The sequence below is a fragment of the Lontra canadensis genome, unplaced genomic scaffold (genome assembly GCF_010015895.1).
Source record: "Lontra canadensis isolate GAN:19392208 unplaced genomic scaffold, GSC_riverotter_1.0 scaffold37, whole genome shotgun sequence".
NCBI lineage: Eukaryota > Metazoa > Chordata > Mammalia > Carnivora > Mustelidae > Lontra > Lontra canadensis.
The window spans coordinates 12,648,696-12,669,823 of record NW_022631031.1 but is presented as its reverse complement, the minus strand read 5'-3'; the positions used below and the strand labels follow the sequence as shown (position 1 = coordinate 12,669,823).

Below are 21,128 nucleotides of genomic sequence, written 5' to 3'. Positions count from 1 at the left end.
TTCGTGAATGTCTTTTGTTTGGTGTCAAACAGGGGCGATCTAGACTGTGTGTGTGTGTGTGTGTGTGTGTGTGTGTGTTCCGTTGTTTTTCTGTAAGTTTTGAGTAAACACACTCTCCCTTAGCATCACTTGAAAGTCTTCTCTTTAACTCAGTTGTTTTTTGCATGACCTTTCCCGGCTAGTAATGTTTTTATTCCCTCCACTGGGTGTGGCGCAAATAAAAATGTTCATTAAATGGCAAATATACTTTTATCTTTGCTGGAAAGAACTATGCAGATGTGATGAATATGTGCAACTGGTGAGCACCATTTATTACACAACTTGTCTTGACTTTTTCTAAACCCTAATTACTGGTTAACTTATTTTGTGAGTTTGTTTACTGGATTGGCTTGATTGTCTTGGTTCTTGTACAAATGTAACAGATTCATTTCTATGATGAATAACTTGGTAACTTATTAAAAAGTTCTTTTGTCTAGAGGATATTAAAATTCAGAAAATATTGCAAACCATTAGTCATTGTAACAAGCTGTAAATATGATTACAAAATCCATTTTGCAAGTGTTATCTATTGATTTATACTAGAAATCAGTGATAACTATACTATCAGGGGTCAACCAGCGATTATAATACCTATGGCTTTTCTAATACTATTTCAAACTATAAACACACAACAAAAAGGGCAGATTGTGGATCTCTAGATCAGGTGCTAGAATTATTTATTTGGATTGGGGCTAGCACTGTTAGTTTGGGTTGTTTCTTGAAGTTCAAATTCTAGATCGACGTACTGAGCGTAAAAACCTGTGGATGTGGCGTGAGAATCTGTAACACTGTTCCTGTGATATCAGTGCTCTGTGGATCAATAACTAAAGCGTTAGATTTAGTTTACACAGTTTGAGGGGAGTAGCAGCCCAGTGTAAAATGGCAAGCTTCTAAGTCAATGCTATTGGAAATATAATATACAGGATTAATTGTATTATAATTCACAGGCTTTACCATTCAGTTGTCAACTCTTTTTTTTTTTTTCCTGTTGATACCTGACCTATTAAAACTTTTAGAATACCTAGGCAAAAAACCCAAACATTAGGTTTGTATAAATAATAGATCTCGACCCTGGGAGCTATATAGAATATTCATGAACTGTTTATATTCGCGCAGCTTCTCTAACACTTTAAATTAACATGTTGTGAATAGAAGATATAAATGTACAAATTTTTCTATTTTATTGATCTCATGTGGGAAGCTAAAGAAAGGTAGAGTGTTATATTTTCTCAGGGAAGGTTGTTTTATCTAATTGTTTGATGATTATTTAAACGTGTGTGTATCTGTGGCTGTTAAGTTTATTCATCCTTTCCTTGACTATGAGTTGATCTCCCTATTTGCAGAGCAATTTGCTAAGTGTCAGAGTTAGTGTTGAAGTTTCTTTTCAGGGGGAGTTGGATATTGCCTTCGAATGTAACAACCAAATGAGATAAAAGCTTGTTTATAAAGAAGGCTTTAAAGCAGAGAGAGCTTGAGATCCCAGAACGAAAGAATAGATGTACTCTTCCCTTAAAAATGTTATAAAGTCATATAAAAATGTACTTGTCCCCCCTCTTCTTTATTTGCTTATCTCTTAAATGCTCAAGTGTCTTTGCAGGATAGTGTCTAAAAAATGGTCTGCCAACAAACAAAAACATACTTCAAACAAACTTACCTTGAATTGCTAAAAGAAGATTGAGGAGATAAATATTTGGGCTACTGAAACTGGGTATTGGACAATCGAACTATATTATTTTGTATTATCCTTCAAGGGGCATTCATTATTTCTAGTAGTAACTAGAAAAATACTCCAGAGTAGTAGTGTGTTGAGGGTGCCTTTTCGAAACTGATTTACAGAAACTGTCTGAGTCAGATATAGAGGATTTTTCAAGTGTAGTAATGAGAATATTAGCAAGCTTGGTTGGCTTGTGTCGGCAAAATGAAATTGCTTCATAAGTAACATTAATTGCTTTTAAATGAGAACCTAACAAATTGGCCTGGGCCTGGAAAAAAAAATGATGGTTTATAATAGGCTAAAATATTAAAATTAGACTTAAAATAGTTTCTAAGTTAATGACTAGACAATAATCTATATAAAATTCATTTTCATTAGGAGTTTAATTTACATCATTTTGCGTCGTGAATTATTCAGACTTTAAGGGAAAGTGACAAGTAGCAGTTTTAAGACAAATACAGAGCTGTGAGAAAACAGCTTTCCTTGTTATTGACAACATATTGATTCATAACACTCTAAATGTGGTGATGTGTCCGTTCAATATGAATAGACCACTTTACCTCTTGCATTGTCAACCTGGAGCAGTATTACGAAAAGAAGTGGGTGTCCTTATTCCAGTTTAAGGAGGTTAAAGGTTAAAGGTTAAGGGTTAGCTTAAAAGCATCATCTGCCTAGCTGCTTAACTTTAAACTGATCAATTTAATGAAAATCTGTTTTACAGATGTTGTTTTAATGTATTTGGCAGGATTTAGGCAGCTTTAACATTAGATGTATGCTAGTAAAAATTATTTCTTTATTTGACCAGAACAACACCTTTCCTTTTATGTTTAAGGTAGAAGGCTTGCGGGTTATGGTATTTTGGCAAAGGACCCAGAGGCAGAATGTGTTGATGATCTTTCCATATGGACTCAAAAAAGAATACCTTTATGTCTATTGCTAACGATGACTGCAAAAACAAACAAAGCTGTATTCATTTTTTTGGCAGTATTATTTTCCTTAGAATTTTTTAAAAAAGGAATTTTGGAATTGTTAAGGAAATCTTACTCACTTCTTCAAGCAGAATTCTCTGAAGCCCTGAGCACTATTCAATTTTGATTTTTCCTCCAGAAATTTTAATGGTGAAACAAAATTGGTCTAGGAAATTAAAACAATAAAATGAAGCTACAGATTGCCCCTAATCTTCTCCTTCCATGTATAAAAGTGTATTTAAGTGAGATTAACGAATACTGAGTGCATAGATAGCTACAGTCAGTGTCGTAAGGTAAAGTGTGCACGTGCATGTACCTACATCAACATCCAGATCTGGAGATGATGCGAAGGCAGTGTTTCTTAGCTAACTGCTTTATTGGATTCAATTATATTCTTCTAACTTCACACCTTTGCATCCTCTACAAATTCTTGTCAGTTGCTATTCACAGAATACATCCTCAATATTTGTAAGATGAATAAGTAAATAGCCTGAGATAAGTATTAAAGAAACCGTGTTACTTCCAACCCTCATTTAAAAAAAAATTAAATGCATTACAATCGGTATCCTCCTTAAATGATCCCCAACTTTTTCTAAAGAGTTGAGTAAAAAGTTATAACGGAAACCACTTAGCACTACATATTCAAGCCTCAGAAGAACAAATGCGACTTTGGCCATATTTCAGTTTTACAGTTAAGTTTATTCTTGGCTCAGAACAGACAAGACTTTTCCAGCCAGCTGATTGGTTTATCCCCATCCTAGGTAGGGCTTGCAAATCCTCTCGCCACACCTGCACGTCAGCTGCCCTTATAATATTATATGTATTTTTAAGCGAGGTGTTCACAGCTTTGCTGGTTCAAAGTCAAAAGCTTAATCATACCAGCCTTTTTCCTTCCTGCATCTGCTAGTAGTGAAGCAGAATAGTCTGTCTGAATTCCATAATGCTATTTTCATATTTGGATTTCAAATTGGCTGAGAACAGTGAATGAATCTCTTGTCTCCATGGTGAGCAAAAGAACACACGTGGGATTTAGTCCTAGGTAACTTTTAGTGTAACATTCCCCCAAGGAACATTTTTGGAGTTTTCTCATTATCCATGTTATGGATGAAAGCATCCGGGTTAAGAACTAAAATCAAGTTGTGGGGGAGGGTCACAGAAGAGAATGCAAAGAACCATATTGGGAAAAGTATGTGGCAAGGAAATAAAAAACGGAATAATTAGCTTTGCCTACATTTTTTTTTTTAACTAGTAGGAAATAATTACCCAATCAGTTTGGAATTAACAAAGAATCACAAGCATTTTCATTTCAATAGGCCTGAGTCCAACTTTGCAATTTAAAATCAAATACACCAGATATGTACCGTTTCAATTATTGAACTGTCATTGTCCCGGTGTGATGGTAAAAGAGGTCAGGAGATTGTGTGGTACACATTTGCATAAAAGTCATTGTGCAGAAGGAAATTGGAATATGTGTGTGTATCTAAGAAACCAAAACAGGTTTTTCTTAATCTTATTCTAGTCATTTGTTTAGATGAAGAAAGCTGTTTTCAGAGATAAACAAGTTATTCTTTTCTGTTGCCAAACATTAACCTGAATATGGAAATTTTTTATACTTTTTGGTATTAGTTTCAGATTTATGTTTCTTTAAAGGTTGAAATGCACTGTGAAATTTCATTCCAGTTGCAGGATTTCTTTTTAAAAAACTAATCACAACTCAAATTATTCTATTGTGTTCTCATATGAAAAGACAAGGCAGAGGTTGAAAAAAAAAAAAACCAGTTTCTGTGGTGGAACAATAATGTGTGCTTCCATAGTACTTATAACTAATAAATACGCAGATCAAATGGAGAGGAGCTGGTTAGCAAATAGCAACTAATAAATCACTGGTGTTTTCAGATCGCAGTGTAATTGGCCAACCCTATCTGCTACGTCTCCTTCTGTTTTTAAGCCTGACATTTGCTGAAGTGTAGCTATGTGTTATAGGACAGCTACTCCAGCACAAATAGGGACTTTCTCACTGCTTTCCTGTGGCAAGTGCTATATTACATTGTGAACTGAGAACCCCCTTTGTACGCCCCTGGGGAAAAAAAATCACTAAAAATCTGTCTATCCAAATATAAAATGTGTATGTTAATGCACGTCAGCCCTAAAGGGATTACTTTAGATCAGGCATTAGCAAGTTACTACATCCATGTCAGAACTGATAAAGTGATTTTTAGTGTGTGAAATTGTTAACAAACCCAGACAAAATTTTGCGAAAGCCAAGTGTACAAAGGAACCTTCCCATTTTATCTTTGGCGTGTCTCTCCTTGACCAGCGCTACCATCTCCCAACACGTCAGGCACGCGCTCGCACACTCTTCTTTCTCTGAAATCCTTGCTGTTGTATCCCACCTGTATCTTCTCTTCATGGAAGTGCTCCATGTTGCAAGATTGCCCATCTAATTCCCCAAAGAAAACTAGCATTCTCTTAATTAAGGGGGAAGAAGCCTTTCCATAAAAGCAGAATAGTGCAGCCAGAGGTGTAAATGACTTTCAACTCTTTCCCTGGGTGCATTCTGTTTTGAAGGAGCTGCTCAATCTGGATGAATTTTCGAATGTGTGAGGGGATGTAGTAATGTTGTCAGGGATGGGGATTGGGTAGGGCAGAGCCCCACTTTGAGAGCTTCCCTCACTTACCTCCTTCCGAACCCACACTGCCCCCCACACATCAAGCAGCCCCTTATCTCAGAAACACAGTAAAGAATTTGACACTACTATTCACTTCACTTCAGGACCATGTCAAGTCATACTTGACGACTTATATCATGGTTTTTGTGTAACTTGTGTTCATTCTGCCTCATGTGGGGTGTAGGTATGGTTTAACCAAAAGTAGTAGATCGCGGATGCGTCACCCGCCCTGAGGTCATTTAGGTAATGCAGACAAAGGTGTTACCTCATAATTAATGTGCTCTCCCTGTGTGCTTCTTTGGCTTCAGTGTAATAGTCCCTGTCAGCGGAGCTTGTTTAAAATTGCTGAAATGTTCAAATGGGTGCTGGGATGCCACGCGGTAATGCAGCCAGAGTCATATGTTAACCAGGCCTCGTGCTGCTGAAAGGGTCTTGGCCCCGGGTGGAGTGAGGAGGAGCTGGCATGTGCATAATGACCGTGGTTCTGCTTCCAGAACATCTGGCCTGCCCGAGTTCTACTGGAAATGCTTCACCGAGTTTGCTTTGAGTCTGAGCCTATGCGCAGGCTGAGTTCAATTAGACGTGGAGATTTGTTCATTATTCAGATAATTCAAGCCTTAAAAGGCACTTTTCCCAAATTATCAGTGTATTTCAGGAGAGCTTTTGACGATAAGACTTACTCAAGTAAGAGCAGCGATGGAGGCCCAGCCCCCTATAGCCTATGAGGAAATGTCGTCACAGATCCTATAACCTCAGAGGAATGTGGGGTTTGGTAGGGACCCAAAGGCTGGTGTTCTGTTGGAAGAATACCTGAATGATACCCCAAGTTTTATACTTCTCGTAGATACAGAAGCATTGATTGAGCACTTACTGTGTGCCAGCTCATGGTCTCTGTTGATGGAAGTTGTGTCCCATTAATATGATAGGGTGTAAGCCGTCTTCTCTAGGGTGATGCTTCCGAACTCACTCTGTTCTTCCAGTGGCAGGGAGAGTAATAAAATTAAGGTTTGAACCCCATACACTAGCCATCAAAAGCTTCCATGGCTTTTCTTTAACAGTGGCTGGTCAAAGGACCGAGTGCGACTGCTCTGTTGGGTCATCAGTAGTTGTAGGGCACTGTCACTTGATCATCTCGACTTCTTCTTGTTGCCTTCTTGCATGGCAAGACTTTATTGATCAGTTTTAGACAAGGGTCATGGTGGGAATTTAAGGCAGTACAGAGCTTTTCTATTAGTTGGCACATTTATGGTTTCTTCATACGTGAGGATGATGCTACTGATGTATGACCTAGAAAATGAAGAAGAAAACCACTTAATAAAGAATGCAAAATGTTAGATTACAATGTCAGTCAACCCCCTTATAGGATCAGGATGCTAATTTAGTTTGACTTTTGAAGAATCTTCGTGAGTTCAGTTTAAATACTGTCAGTCAGAGTTCTCCTTCAAGAAAAATTATTACAAGGACAAGATTGTTATTATCCTAGATAATAACAGTTATATGTGGCAACATTTTGTTTCACTTGGTTTTATAATCTTATATTAATATTCTAGTTTTCTTATCTTTAAGGAAAAATACCTTTGTAGCTTTGAGTATAATATATGATAATATATGTATTATATTAAATATGTACATGTCAATATAAAAGTATATTGGGCCATACACACAATACTTTATTGATTCAGATTTTCCTAAAGCCCTTCTTTGACTGGAAACATTAGGTAGCATAGAATACGCAACTCTCCCTTCTTGTTGCTTACAGAATAAATGTCAAGGTTGTGTTTTCCCATTAGGCAATCTTTTAAAGAGTAATGTAGAGGAAGGTTAAAGTTGAAAAATTCTATGTCTCTGGTTATCTGCTGATAAAATTAGTGGAATGCAGAGCTGAAGATGGCAAGAAATGAGTTATTGATAGGTCCAACTGTACTGCTTAACTCAGGTTTGGGAGGGAAGCTTTTAAAGTTTTAAAATATTGAGTTTTTCATCCATGATTGTGTCCTGTGTCAAGAAGAGCCTTGTTTATAAATAGATTTGGCAATTTATTGTCTATGTATGATCGATGAGATACTGGGAAGATATCTTACCAAAAATATCCCTTCTTCTGATGCCAAATATTCTGTCAAAGGTAAAACCATATGGATAATTGACATCCATTTATCTATTTAAAAAGAGGACATAGGCTGACAACAATCATAAGAAGCTAGACTTTTCATTTGTATTATCTGATTTTACTCTTCCTAACAGTTATGTGTTACTGTTCCCATTTTGACATATGGCAAATTGAGATTCAGAACAAAATGCCTTGCTCAAGTCCTCACAGACAGTAAGGACCTGTGCTGGAGTTCTAGCCCACATTATGAGGCTCTGTTAATAAGAAAACTTTCCATTGCACTTGAGGATAGGAAGAGCAGAGACTGGGAAAGGAAAAGGAAGGCCAGAGTGCCAGAGGCAAACATAACAATTTTGTCTAGGGCTTAATCATTTCGGAGCCCACTCTTATTCTTTCAAGAGAGCAGATTCCCTTAAAGACACTGCAGATGTGATGTGATGCAAGAGTGGGCCAGTTTGAACACAGCCAACTAGAATGATGAACTTAACACCTGTTGGGTCATCGACAAGCTGAAAGGAGAAACTGCTGGTTAAAATTGTTGCCTGAATATCTCCTGCCACAGCGGAATTCTTTCCCTTTAAATAAATTTCTTTTTGCTGGCATTTTTGGGTGTTTGGTGTATTAAATAGAAAGAACTAATAGAATATTTATCACTTCTAGTGCCTGAGCTCTCAGTGCTTGCAAGTTAAGCACCTTTGGAAGCTGCATTAATTCATTCAGGTCGCCAGGGTATTTCAGCAGTAATGTACTAAATGGTACCCCGCTGACCTGAAAGAGGGAATGTGCCTCCCTAAGCATTTAACTTCCTAAACAGGTACAACTAAAGCACAGTCTACTCTTTGCCCAGAGCTCAATTCCCTTTTCCTGGCATCCTTATAACTACTGGAGGGAGTCCTATTCACTTGCTACTTACTTACTTAGTTTTAAAAAAATAATCTTGTTTTGAATTATTATTATTATTTTGCTTTTATTTTTCACTTCTTACTTTCATCCATTTTAGTTAGAAGGTTCCAGAAATTTTCTTTTCACTGTATGTTTCTTTTTTTCTTTTTCTTTTTCTTTTCTTTTCTTTTTTTTTTTTTTTTTTTTAAGATTTGTTATTTATTTATTTGACAGAGGGAGAGAGATCACAAGCAGGCAGGGCAGTAGGCAGAGAGCGAGGAGGAAGCAGGTTCCCTGCTGAGCAGAGAGTCGATCCCAGGACCCTGAGATCATGACCCGAGCCGAAGGCAGAGGCTTAACCCACTGAGCCACCCAGGCGCCCCTCTACTGTATGTTTCTAATGCACTCCCTTCCTCTCTCTCCTTGAAATTTTGTTAATGATTCCAACGTAAAGCCCCAGATCTCCTTTCAACTATCCTCATTGACTCAACTTAAGAGATGCTGGGGGCAAAATCTTGCGTTCCTAAACCTGGCTGCCTCTTCCTGCAAAAAAGTGTCAGTCATTAATGTTGTTGCAGTTGACCACTTTCATTAATGAAACGTTCTTCTATTGAAAAGCAAGAATTGTCTCTGTTTGGGAATGACAGAATTGTTAGCAATACGGAGTCTCCCAATATCTGTAACTGGTGTGTGTGTAAAGCATGCAAACACAGTCTGATAATTATAATGTGTAGTACCTTTCAAAGGCTTCAGATATTTCTAGCTATTCATTTGGCACGCCTGAAAATAACACCAGCATATATCCTTAGGGCCTCAAACCATTCATTGTTCAACTGTGAGAAATCAGGTAGCAAGTCTGATTGCCATCACCTCTGAAAGAGAGTCAGTTTTCAAGGCATCTCCTTTAAACTCAACATCTATTAGCCCTTACCACTGAGTAGTAAGTGACACCAGACATGGGGAGGGGAAAGAGGATTCTTAATTTTCACATCAAATAAATAGTGTTGTTTTAAAAAATAAAATTAACATGCCAAAATAGGAATGATGCAAACACCAGAATATACATTTTAGAATTTGGTTTGTTTGTTGAATCTATATTATACAGTGCTTTAGAAGGGAGAAAACTGTCTCCTCTTTACTATGTCATACTTTTTAAACCAAGGCCCCTCAGTGTCCTTTGAGAAATAATTTGGCTAAAAGCAAGTTCTGGGTTATTATTACTTTTTGTTTATTATAATTTTTATTAGCACATTAAGTAATTTTAAAAAACCCTATTTGGATGGAATTGTACCAAGTTTTTCCATGATGAGTATTCCCTGAGAAGAATAACCAAATAACCAAACTCATAACCAATTCCTGAAAAATAGACCCAAGGGGAATTCATAAATAACTTTTTTTCAGAGAAATATAGTCATTGGCTCTCATAATTCCTTAAATATTAGAAAAACCAAGATGGGCTTTATGAAGAATTACTTAGTTTTTAGAGTGTTCATTCTCAACACAGAGGATAGAATTACCATCTTTAACTCATAAATGCAAAAACGTGTTCCTAATTGCTTAATTTTGTAGACAATTCTTCGGATACATGTTTCCAGATAGACCCTCAAGTATAGTATTTACTTATAAGTCTTTATGACATGTACTAGGTAATTTTGCTTCTTCTTCTTCTTCTTTTTTTTTTTTTTCTGGCTTATTAGTCAGATTTTATTTATTTTTTTAAATTAACATATAATGTATTATTTGTTTCAGGGGTACAGGTCTGTGACTCATCAGCCTTACACAATTCACAGCACTCTCCATAGCACATGCCCTCCCCAATGTCCATCACCCAACACCCCATCCATCCCACCCTCCTCCCCTCCAGCAACCCTCAGTTTGTTTCCTGAGATTAGGATTCTCTTATGGTTGTCTACTTCCCCAGTCCCATCTTGTTTCATTTTTCCCTCCCTTCCCCCATGACCCCCTGCCCTGCCTTCTTGTAGAACTATGGCTACCCCTTTAATTATGATGGCTTGATAACTTACTGGAAAATCATTGATACAGAAGTACATTGAAATTAACATATATATACGTATATACACACATAGATATACATGTTAACACTTTTCCAAAAAGTGAACAATTTAATCCTTTATCAATGGGTGTAGAAAAATGCGGATATAGGGGCACCTGGGTGGCTGCCTTTGGCTCAGGTCATGATCTCAGGGTCCTGGGATCTAGTCCCATGTTGGCTCTCTGCTCAGCAGGGTGTCTGCTTCTCTCTCTCCCTCTCAAATAAATAAATAAAATCTTAAAAAGAAAAAGAAAAATGTGGATATATTCAGGTCTCATGTGTTAAGTAGTTGAAAAGGCAAAATGCCAGTACTCCAGTAATGTTTTCAGTACATATCCAGGGACACCTACTTATAATTATTTTATTCAAACTGTAGAAAAAATTGCGTGCATCCATATGTGTGTGTGTGTGTGTGTGTGTGTGTGTATAAGAGAGAAAGAAGAATACAGTATATGAAGACTTGTTTTTAAAAAATTGATGAAGATCATGAGTTAATCATTAATACCCACTTACTCCGTTTTTAAATAAATGGCAGAAATCTCTTCCTGCACACTGTAAGTGTTCTCAGTCTCTAGAGATAATAAACCTTTGATGATGTTGTGCAAGACTCGTCAGCAAGCACTGAAATCAGTTCTGTATGTACACATGACTAATCAAAGGTTCAGGGAACAGGATATGATTTGGTAAAAGTGATAGGTTTCCAAAAAGTAAATGGCCTCACTAATTGTGGGAGCACATTAAGCCTTTTTTCTCCTTACAAAAGGCAGGGTCTAGTCCCCCATTGGAGCAGATACCTTTTCACAAAGCCTTAAGCACTACGTGTTTTTAAAAATTATCTTTAAAAGCAAAGGTGTTCTCAAATGAATGCCTACCTAATTAGTGCTCTATTCTTTTCTTTGTCTTAAAGTTACAACAGATACCATAAGATGTTTAGACTCAGAATGATCCTTGAAACTCAGGGAACTGGGTAACCAGAATAAATAACTTCTTAAGCCAATCAAATGGATGATGTCCACAGTGGAAAAATGATGGAATAAGACAACAATCTAAATAATTAAGCAGGACATAATATAGAAAAATGTGACTACAAGTTTCAAGAAGTCAGTTCTAAATCAGAAACAGAAGAAACTAAAGTTATATGCTACAAAATCTACCATGTGAACAGTACAATGAATGTTGTCTGATGCCTTGCGGCTTTTTAAAAAAATTTGCATATATATTGATATAGAATTTATATTTATTGAAATGATTGATATAGAATTCATATTCCATGCAATTCAACCACTTAAATTATATAATGAAATATTTCATTTTTAAAAAAAAATTTTTGAAGTAATCTCTGTGTCCAATGTGGGGCTCAAACTTACAACTCTAAGAGCCCCATGCTCCCCCGACTGAGATAGGCAGGTACCCTACAATGAAATGGAGTTTTTTTAAGACTAGTCACAGAAGTATGCAGCCATCAACATAATCAATTTCAGAACATTTTCAACACTCCAGAAAGAAATCCTGTCCAATTTAGTCTACTCCTTAATAATCCTATCCCTGATCTCCTGGCCCTAGGCTACAACAAGTTGCTTTCTGTCTGTGTAGATTTGCCTGTTCTGGGCATTTCATATAAATGGAATTAATACTATATGTGGCACTTTATGACTGACTTCTTTCACTTAGCATAATATTTTCAAAATCCATCCATATTGTAGTGTGTCTCTGTATTCATATCTTTTTATTTTATTTTATTTTATTTTTAATTATTTATTTAAATGCAGTTTACTTAACATGTACTATATTATAGGGGTACAGTTTAGTGATTCATCAATTGCAGATAACACCCAGGGTTCATTACATCAAGTGCCCCCCCCCCTTAATGCCCATCACCCTGGTACCCCATCCTCTCACCCACCTTCTTAGCTTTCTATTATGGGATTTCCATTGTATGGATAAACTGCATTTTCTTAATCCTCTCTTCAGCTGGTGGTGTTTCCACTTTTTGGCTATTAGGAGTAACGATGCTGTGAACATTTGTGGACAAGTGTTTCTGTGGACATATGTTTTTGTTTCTCTTTGATATTCATCCAAGAGAGGCATTGCTGCATTGGCCATCACTGTGTCAACTTCACTGTCATTTCTGCTGGTTACTTCTTATTTTGTACCTGGTCAGCTCCTTCCTGTTCTTTAATTCTTTAAATATTTCTTTTCCTTCTTTTCTTTCTTTTTTTTTTTTGTTTTTTTTTTTTTTGTTTTTCCCCCAATCACCCAACCTTATGCATCTTCTGCTCTACTTTGGCCAATGAATTCAGGGAAGAAATTAACACTAACATTTCCTGAGCACTTATTAGGTGGTGGATAATCATCTTCTAAGTTAAAAAAATAATTAACTCATTAAATCAAACAGCAACCCTGTTAGGTTAGTACTATTATTATGCCCATCTTGAAGATGAGGAATTAAAGCAATGAAAGCTTAATTTATCCAACATGACATACCTGGTAAGAGTGACAACAGAGTCAGGATTTGAACTCATTTTGACCGGTTCCAGCACCCACGGTCTTAAATAGGACATTGTGTCACAACAGAGCTCTTTCATCGAGAAGGATGCCTGGAGTGGAAGGCCTTGTTTGTGGCAGAAGGGATGGGAATGATAGTATAACTATAATTGTCAATCTTTGAGAAGGATGTGAATCGCCTGAGAGAGAAAAAGAGGTAATTATGAGGTAGATAGAGATTGAGAAAGTTTGGGAGAGCAAATTAGAAAAAAATCGCTGGTAACAGTATATACTTAAGTTCTTTTTTTCTTTTCTTTCTTTCTTTTTTTTTTTTTTTTTTTGGTTCATAGCATGTTCTTTGAAAAATATCTAGAACTGAATTCTCCTTATTTGTGGGAATGCAAAATTGGAATATCTTATGATAACTTAAATTTACTGAAGGAGTTTTGTTAGATTAATGTTCTAGTAATACACAAATGCTTCTTTGCTCTCATTCACTGAAAACATGCTGTGCTGGACCCTAGGTGAGTAAGACAGACACAAAGGGTATATGATTCAGTTCCTGTCCTCAAGGAGCTCACCAGTCTTTAGAAGAAAATATATAATGCTTTTTATTTGTGCTTTTTTTTCACTTGTGATTTTGCCCTGTTTAACAGCCTTTCTGAATTCCAGAAGTTTGCAGAGACATTTTTAGTACTTTCTACAACACATTTTAGCAATGTTTACTCCTTTGTGTCATCTAGAAAGTTAATATTTAGATTTCCTGTGGTATTGGGAGAAAGAATTAGATTCCTGCCTTGCAGAACTTTGACAGAGAGTGGTTGTTTGCTTTCACACCAGTAAAGATGTTGTCCCATTGTTGAAAAATAATGTATAGTATCAGTATAATTTGAGTTTTTGCTCTCTTTTGCCCCTCCCTCCTCACCTATATGATGTTTGTGAGTGTGATTTTTATGTTTTCATAATGGATAAACTGAAATATTAGTTGGTACCTTTTTATGGCTAACTAGAAGGATTTTCTTTTTGTAGGTATAAAGGCAGAAATACAATTTTTAAAAAATATCTGATCTAATTAGTTACTGGTAAAATAGTCTTAATATTTTATCTATAGCTATTGAGATATCCTATTTTATTCAGCAATTATTAATGTTCCTTGAAGTTTTCAATTTCCAAAGACCTTCTGATCTTCATAAAGCCTATTGACTTGGGTATAGTGAGGTCAGGGGTTGGGCTGCCAGTGTTCCTACTGTTAGAACATAGCATTGCATAATTTCTCCTTTCTGTTTTACTATGAAAAAAAAAAAATTGAGGAGAAATTGTGCAAGAAAACATAAGCTCCCATATTATCTTATGCTAAAAGATTCTCTGGAGCTGCTTTCTTGAGATTAAAACACAGTAAAAACAGAAATTGCCTATGTCAGCCCTAATGTCTATGAATACTAATAAGCTTAATAAGCATTGACAAGGTAGGTCTCACTTTCTGATACCTTCCCGTTATTACCAAATTGAGGGTGCAGGGTGGTGAGAAGGTGTGGGTGAAGTGTCGGAGAAAGACAGTGAAAACAATGCACAGCTGTCTTTCCCGAGATCTGTGTCTGCATCTATCCGTGCATTTCTGTGTAACTTAAGGAAAGTTTAGAAGAGAAGGGGTAGGCATTTTCTGTCTTAAAATGTCCAGTTGAGACTTTCTCACTCTTTATGTGGTTTTTGGCAAGCATTTCTGTGGCTTATTTAATATATTAGTAAATGGAGAGAAAAAAAAAATCACTCCACTGAGTTCTGTAGATCTTAATTAAGGTACAAAATTAGTTTTAAAAAAAAGTCTTCTGAGATGAAAGCTTTTCTTATAGGTGGAAAATATTACTTGTGTCTTGTCAGCATATCTAGTCTATGGGCACTGCTTTTTGTACTTGGAGATAGCTTCTGCTTTTCTTATTATTGGTAAGACACTTTCCTTTTTAATTTCTGTAAGTGCACTTGGTTACACTATTATATCTAGGACTTGTCATTCTTGAAAAGCCATTCTTAAGTTTATCTCTACAATTGGCCTTCAATTGAAATTTGCTTTGAAGAGGAATATAGCTATACTCATCAACTCGAACATGGGTAAATATAGCTCATATAAAAAAAACTATTTGTGTATCCTTTTGTGTGCTTTAACTTCGATATCCATTCTTTCTTAGAATTTTGCCCGCAGAAAAGGAGCTGTGTATTACACTTTTAAATACCAGTTTCCAAGTCTGCCAAGTGTGAATTTGCAAATGAGTAGTAGTCAGTGGAGCTCACAGCTGAAACGTGACTGTTAAAAGCTCCCGTGTCTGGCATTGATTTTAGTTTTGCCCTTAGGGTGGTACCACGATTGTTTCATCTGTAAAATGGGTTCTGAGTTACCATTCTGAGTAAAAATTAGCACTAACTTAACGGTCTTTGAGGTCTGCTCTAAATACATTCACTTCTGTGGTTCTCAGAGCTGAATTTGTCTGTAGCTTTAACAAGGATCTTATCTTAAATTACTGACATATTTATGTATAGATCAGATTGCCAGTTTTCCGTTGTTTTGTTTAATTCACAAATATATGTTTATGTATTTTTCTTGTAAACAGGAAACAGGGTAATAATCATATTTAAGCAGCTGAACTACATCCTTTAATCCCTTGTGTATTATTTATTTATTTGATACTAATCGTTTCATTTATTCATTTACTGGGAGCCCACTTTGTCGGGCCCCATGAAGGGGACTGGGATATAACATCAAACAAGAAAGACACAAGTCTTGCTTACACTTTAGTGGAGGAGATACGCCTTAAACACATAATCACGTATTAGGCAAAACATTAGTTAATTACTGTTGTAAACAAATAATGCAGATTTTTAAAAGTCTGGAATACTTATTTGCATTATTAGTATGTAGGTAATTGATAAGTTAGACTCTTCTAATCTTAGAAACAAGTGGAGAATTTGAATGAGACACTGCATTGGGGTATTTTAAAGAGCAGCTGGTGGCTGAACAGAATGGACATTAGTAGACGTTGGTTGTCATACAGAAAAAGGCACTCACCACCAAGATTTTATCATAGTACAAGCCCTTCCAAACTTTTTGGAGTCATGAAATGCTCGTGTGAAAAGGCATGCTAGAGATGGCTGCACATCCCATTGACATATTTGAGAATATGGTTTAGAAGGTTGGATGAGAGGAAGCTGATCATTAGACTCATTGGAACTTTTAAAACATACTAATTCCAAGGCCATGAACTTTAGGGATACATCCAGGAATCTCTTCATTCAAAGAGATGATCTTGATAATCTCTGTGATTTGGGGATCTCAGGGCTGGAAGATGTTGAAGGTCACTGGAGATCTACAGATGCATGAGAAGATAGTGAACGTGGTGATCGTATCAAGTTCAGCTCCATTCACATTTGTTCCTCCCGTGTTCAGAAGAGAAGCTACGTCTTCTAATGTCCTCTTGGATGCCCCTCCTTTCACAGGCTAGGATTTTGCTAGAGTCTGCCAATGCTGCATATTCTGTCCAGGGAAATCATGGAAGGCATTGCAGAATCTTGCTCATTGTTTTGCCTCTAAGGACAAGAGTCTGACATGTTTTGATATTAAAAAAAAAAAAAAAAAAGATTCAGTAGGAAAAATGGCAAACCTTTATAAAGAAAATCTTCCTGTACAAAACAGCTGTTCTTTTGTTGAAGGTCTGGCACTTCAGTGAACTGTTGGGACAAGAAACCATTCCAGAATCCAAAAGTCAGTTTAAAAAAAAAAAAAAAAAAAAACTAAGGCCCCTCGGTTGAATTTTGTAAGAATATCTTTTTTGGTAAATTTTTGGAATCATGCTTTGCTTCATCATAGTTGCAGAAATCCACTCTCCTTGTACATGAAGATATCCCCAGGCAGCAGATATATAGTCTCTTTTCTGAAAAGGAATCTTATAGGTCTCAGGAGAATCAACTTCCACAGGCCCACTGGGTTGGATGCTCATTTGTAGCTCACTGTAATGATTCTGCAATTTTTTATTTTCTTGCTATTCTAGGAAGGCAGATTCTGAGATTTGTTTTTGGCATTTTACTTCATAATAGTGTATATTTTCTCTTTCTATTTCTCTGCATACATATGGATATAAATGTGTGTACATGTGAGGTATATGTGTGTGTATGTGAGGGGTATATGCATGTGTGGGTGTGTAGATATAGATGTGTGTCTATTTCTTTATCCTGCTTATAAAAGAGAACTGTGTATTGTGTGTTCTGTAATTTGGCAATTTTCTTCTAATGATATCCCATATTTTTCTTTTCTCCCAAATATATCATCTAACACATAGATACTGGTAGCTACAATGACAACCAAAGCTAAAAAGAAGCAAATAAATATGGTGTCCAATTTCATGAGCAACAGAATATATATTGCCATAACACATTACTCTGGAAAAGTTACTCTATTTAGTTACTGGCAAGTTAAAAACTGGATCTTTGTCTGTTTCATAAAGGAGGGTCATTTTTTATAGATCACTTCGAAATAATCAATCTGTTCTGAACAAGAACTATATTTTTAAATGTGGATATACTGTAAGCTAACAATCCCAAACTGTATCTGAGTCCCACCGGCCATGTAGCCTGTGTTCCATGAGAGACCCAAATAAAACAAGCTCCCTCCCCACAGACTGAAAGAGTCACGCTAATAAAATGACTGGGTGATTTGGTTAACGAAAATTATTTCTAGATTTTGCGAATATTTTTGGCTTGACCAGTTACTTGAGCCCTGCTGATCCATGTAGATCAAGGCAGAAGTTTCCTGCCTTGCCTAGGGTGAGCCCTGGGTTTTTGGTTATTTAGGGATAAATTTCAGTGAGCACGCATTAGGGTACTATAAACGCACTATAAAATAAAACCTTTTGAGGTTTGTGCTTAGGTAGAAGACATAGTACCGTATTGTATGTTTGTGTGACCTAAAGCATTTTACTCTACTGTGACAAACATACCATCCTTCTGTGCCAATATAAATGCAAGGACATTTCATAGTCATAATCTGTTAATACCAGTTAGCAGTGTCACAAATTAAAGCATTAGTGGATTTGTATTGCTTGAGGAAGCAACTGATATAAAATACCAGGAGGTTGAAGGAGAGGGGCAGTTTCTTGTAACATAATTCTGCATACCATGTAAAGTCTTCGTGCCTGTTGGTGTGAAGCCTTTGAGTGGACCTTCACAGAGAGCTGAAAAGGATAGTTCATCATGCAGGAAATTAAGAAACATTAGACTAGATACATTCTCAAAGAAATAATTTTTGGTGATCAGCAGACAATAAAAATCAAAGAGGATATCCTTTAAAAAAAAAAACAGGAGAAAGAAAGATTTTATTGCTTTTTAAAAATTTACATGTGTAGTGCAGACAAAAAAATTCTTCCCAGGATTTGAAAAAGTGCATTTTCTATAGTTGTGTTGTTTGGGGACTGTACTTAAATCAAAATTTAATTTAAAATTTAATGATGATTTTCCAAATGGACTTTTATAGGAGCTATTGGTAGTCCTGTAGTAGAGATTTTGGCCAAATCCTTAATGTTGATATTATCATGAAGGTTAAATAACTCTCTTATCAAGAGGCCTGTAACCTGGGAACATGGAAATGATTGTATAAATTATGGAAGGAATATTAGATTAAATTCCCTCTTTAATTTTAGTAGTGGTTTGAGAGAGTAATGCATTTATTACTGTAGCACATTTTGTATTTGCCTAGACATTTAAATGATTTTTTTCATATTTCCCCTTTTTAGCCTAGATTATGGCTATATACTGAGAGAAAGTTATAGGGAATAACAATTATAGAGAATGAGAACCCATGGTTAAAATTATATGCACATTGAACTACAATGAGGGTATTAAAAGTATTTCATCCCATTTGTAAAGTATCTTCCATGGCTATGAAAGGGCAGTATTTTTTCCAATTATATCTGCTTTAGCCTGCAAATGGATTACCTTATAAGAATTCTTATAAAGCAAAGAGTCCAAAAATAATTGAAAGTGTAAGGACAGATAAGCTGGGCATATAAAGGCCCTGAGCACACTTCTCGCAATAGCATTCATAGAATAAGAAAAAAAAAAAAGTTTATCTTAACTCTTGCTCAGGACCAGATGAACATTTTTAACCCTTAGCATCATGATGCTTCTTATTGACAGGGAGTGCCTCTTGCATTTTTTTCTAGCTCGATTCTCCAGTGTCTGGAAGATCGCATTTTGACTTCCCCCCTTATTAATAACTAGATTTGATCTTAGGCCTGTTCAAGGTCAGGAGAACTGGCCAGGTCAGCCTGTTTGTGTGTGTGCATGAACTGTGACATCTACCCAGAGTGATAGGTAGAGGATGAGGGCGGTGACACAGGGGTGTTAACCTTCAGCCCACCGAAAGGAACCTCTTCCTGCTGGGAACAAAGGTCCCTAGAGCTGTGGCCACTGTTATTACCCCCTCAACCCATGCTCATAATGTTTCCATTAATGATGCATTGTTGAAGAGTGTGTTTGAGAAGAGGCCAAAGATTTAAATCATCTCAACAGAAACAATAATATATATTTGAATGATTGTTCAGAACTTCTAATCAGATTTAACAGTGTTTTATGGGGATCAATTTTACATGGCTTTCCCTTTTACTCAACTATGTTCCGTGTGATATCTTTTTCCTGAAATGCTCCCCATTTCACCAGGAAAAAGTACAAAAGCGCTAAAGAGCAAGACATATTTTAGAAACCAGATCAACAACTTTAGAAGCTCCAGAATTTGTGGTATTTTTCTCTAAAACCTATCCAATAAACTCATTAAAAAAAAAAATCTTGCCTCTTTCTGGGTAAAAATTCCTAAGAAGCTATCTGGTTCTTAATTGATTTTCTACGTCAGTTGTTCATTGAATAGATAAGTAGTGCCTGTGATATTTGATTACAGAGCAAGGTACCCATTTAACCTTCTGTTCTTTCCTGGCCAGGATTTCAAATACAATAGAATGTTCCTCCCTGAGGCTCAGCAGGATTAGACAGCTAGCGGTAATCCCTGATACGCTGAAATAGACCTGCTAGAACTTCAGCTCACTTGTTTAGGATTACGCTCCTGAATTCCACTCACCCGGCAGCATTAACCCTTTAGGGACTTGGGCCGAGATGTTTTATCAGTTAAAGCAGTAAATAAGCAGAAACCTATTAATAAATTCTAAGCAGTTACGCCCCATTTCTTGACGACAATATATGAATGATTTTGAAGTTGGAACAGATACGTGCTCTAAATTCTTTTTTTTTCCTCTGAAATTTTGCATCTTCTGTATATGTGTCTCAAGAGTTATATTCATTTATCTTCTTCCATGTAATTTTGTTAAGAAACTTTATGAAAAGTTCTGGATGGTGTAATAGCTTTCCCACCGTGGACACAGTTAAATCGTCTTGTGGAGGTGAGGGATAAATGACTTCATATGACAGAGCTCCTTGATAGCCGAGGTTAACTGGAACCCAGGCAAGTATGAAAATCCCCAAACCTCATTTTAGCCAGGGGTTTCCAATCTCTTCCTTTTCCTTTCATTAGAGCAAATTCCATAGGTTTGAGTTTAATTTTCTCTCTTTCCCCTCTGGGGGATATGAAAATGAGCTAAGAAATGGCCAAGAGGCAGGAAATCAGAGGGTGAAAAAGAACTAGTAAAAGGTATAGTTAATCCACAAATTGGAAAGTCAGCCCCATGTTAATCAAGAGATGAAAGGAAGAGCATACACTTTTTCAATGCAGGTGGCAGTACTGGCCTTTATCATGGTTTTTTAATAATTTACATTGAAATCTGCTCCTGACACTATTAGGCCATCAAAATGAGGCCCTTGCAAAGTCGCAGGTTTGAAATGGGTTATTAGTGACTACTAACACAGTCTGGAAGAGCCCCCCAATCGCTATGGAAGTGATTACCTTGAATCATCTAGGTCTTTTTGTGTTGACTCTTTAAATATTCATATTCACAACTAGTTCTATTAATTATTGAAATAAGTGATTCTGGTTTTGATGATTAGAAGATTTCCCACCATGCTCATAGGTTTTAGAAAAATGTAAGTTTTATTTGAGAGACTTAACCTCCAAATAATGTTATGATGATGAATATGACCTCATTGCCTATGGTAATATTTCAAGGTCAGAGATAATTTAATGCTAAAGCATGGGTACATTCACCTCCTTTCCTGAAATTGCTTTTGT

The 21,128-nt window shown here is 36.4% G+C and overlaps 1 protein-coding gene and 1 long non-coding RNA gene across 4 annotated transcripts in view; one reads left to right on the top strand and one right to left on the bottom strand.

Annotated features, from left to right (window-relative positions):
* LOC116874489 overlaps positions 1-5,847 on the bottom strand; it is a 21,481-nt gene extending 15,634 nt beyond the window's left edge. The window contains exon 1 of the long non-coding RNA XR_004384009.1: positions 5,656-5,847. This is a non-coding gene — a long non-coding RNA (uncharacterized LOC116874489). The remainder of the gene's footprint in view (positions 1-5,655) is intronic.
* Positions 1-21,128, top strand: part of ZFHX4 (zinc finger homeobox 4) — a 179,798-nt gene that overhangs the window by 27,782 nt on the left and 130,888 nt on the right. The gene's annotated exons all lie outside the window — the stretch shown is intronic.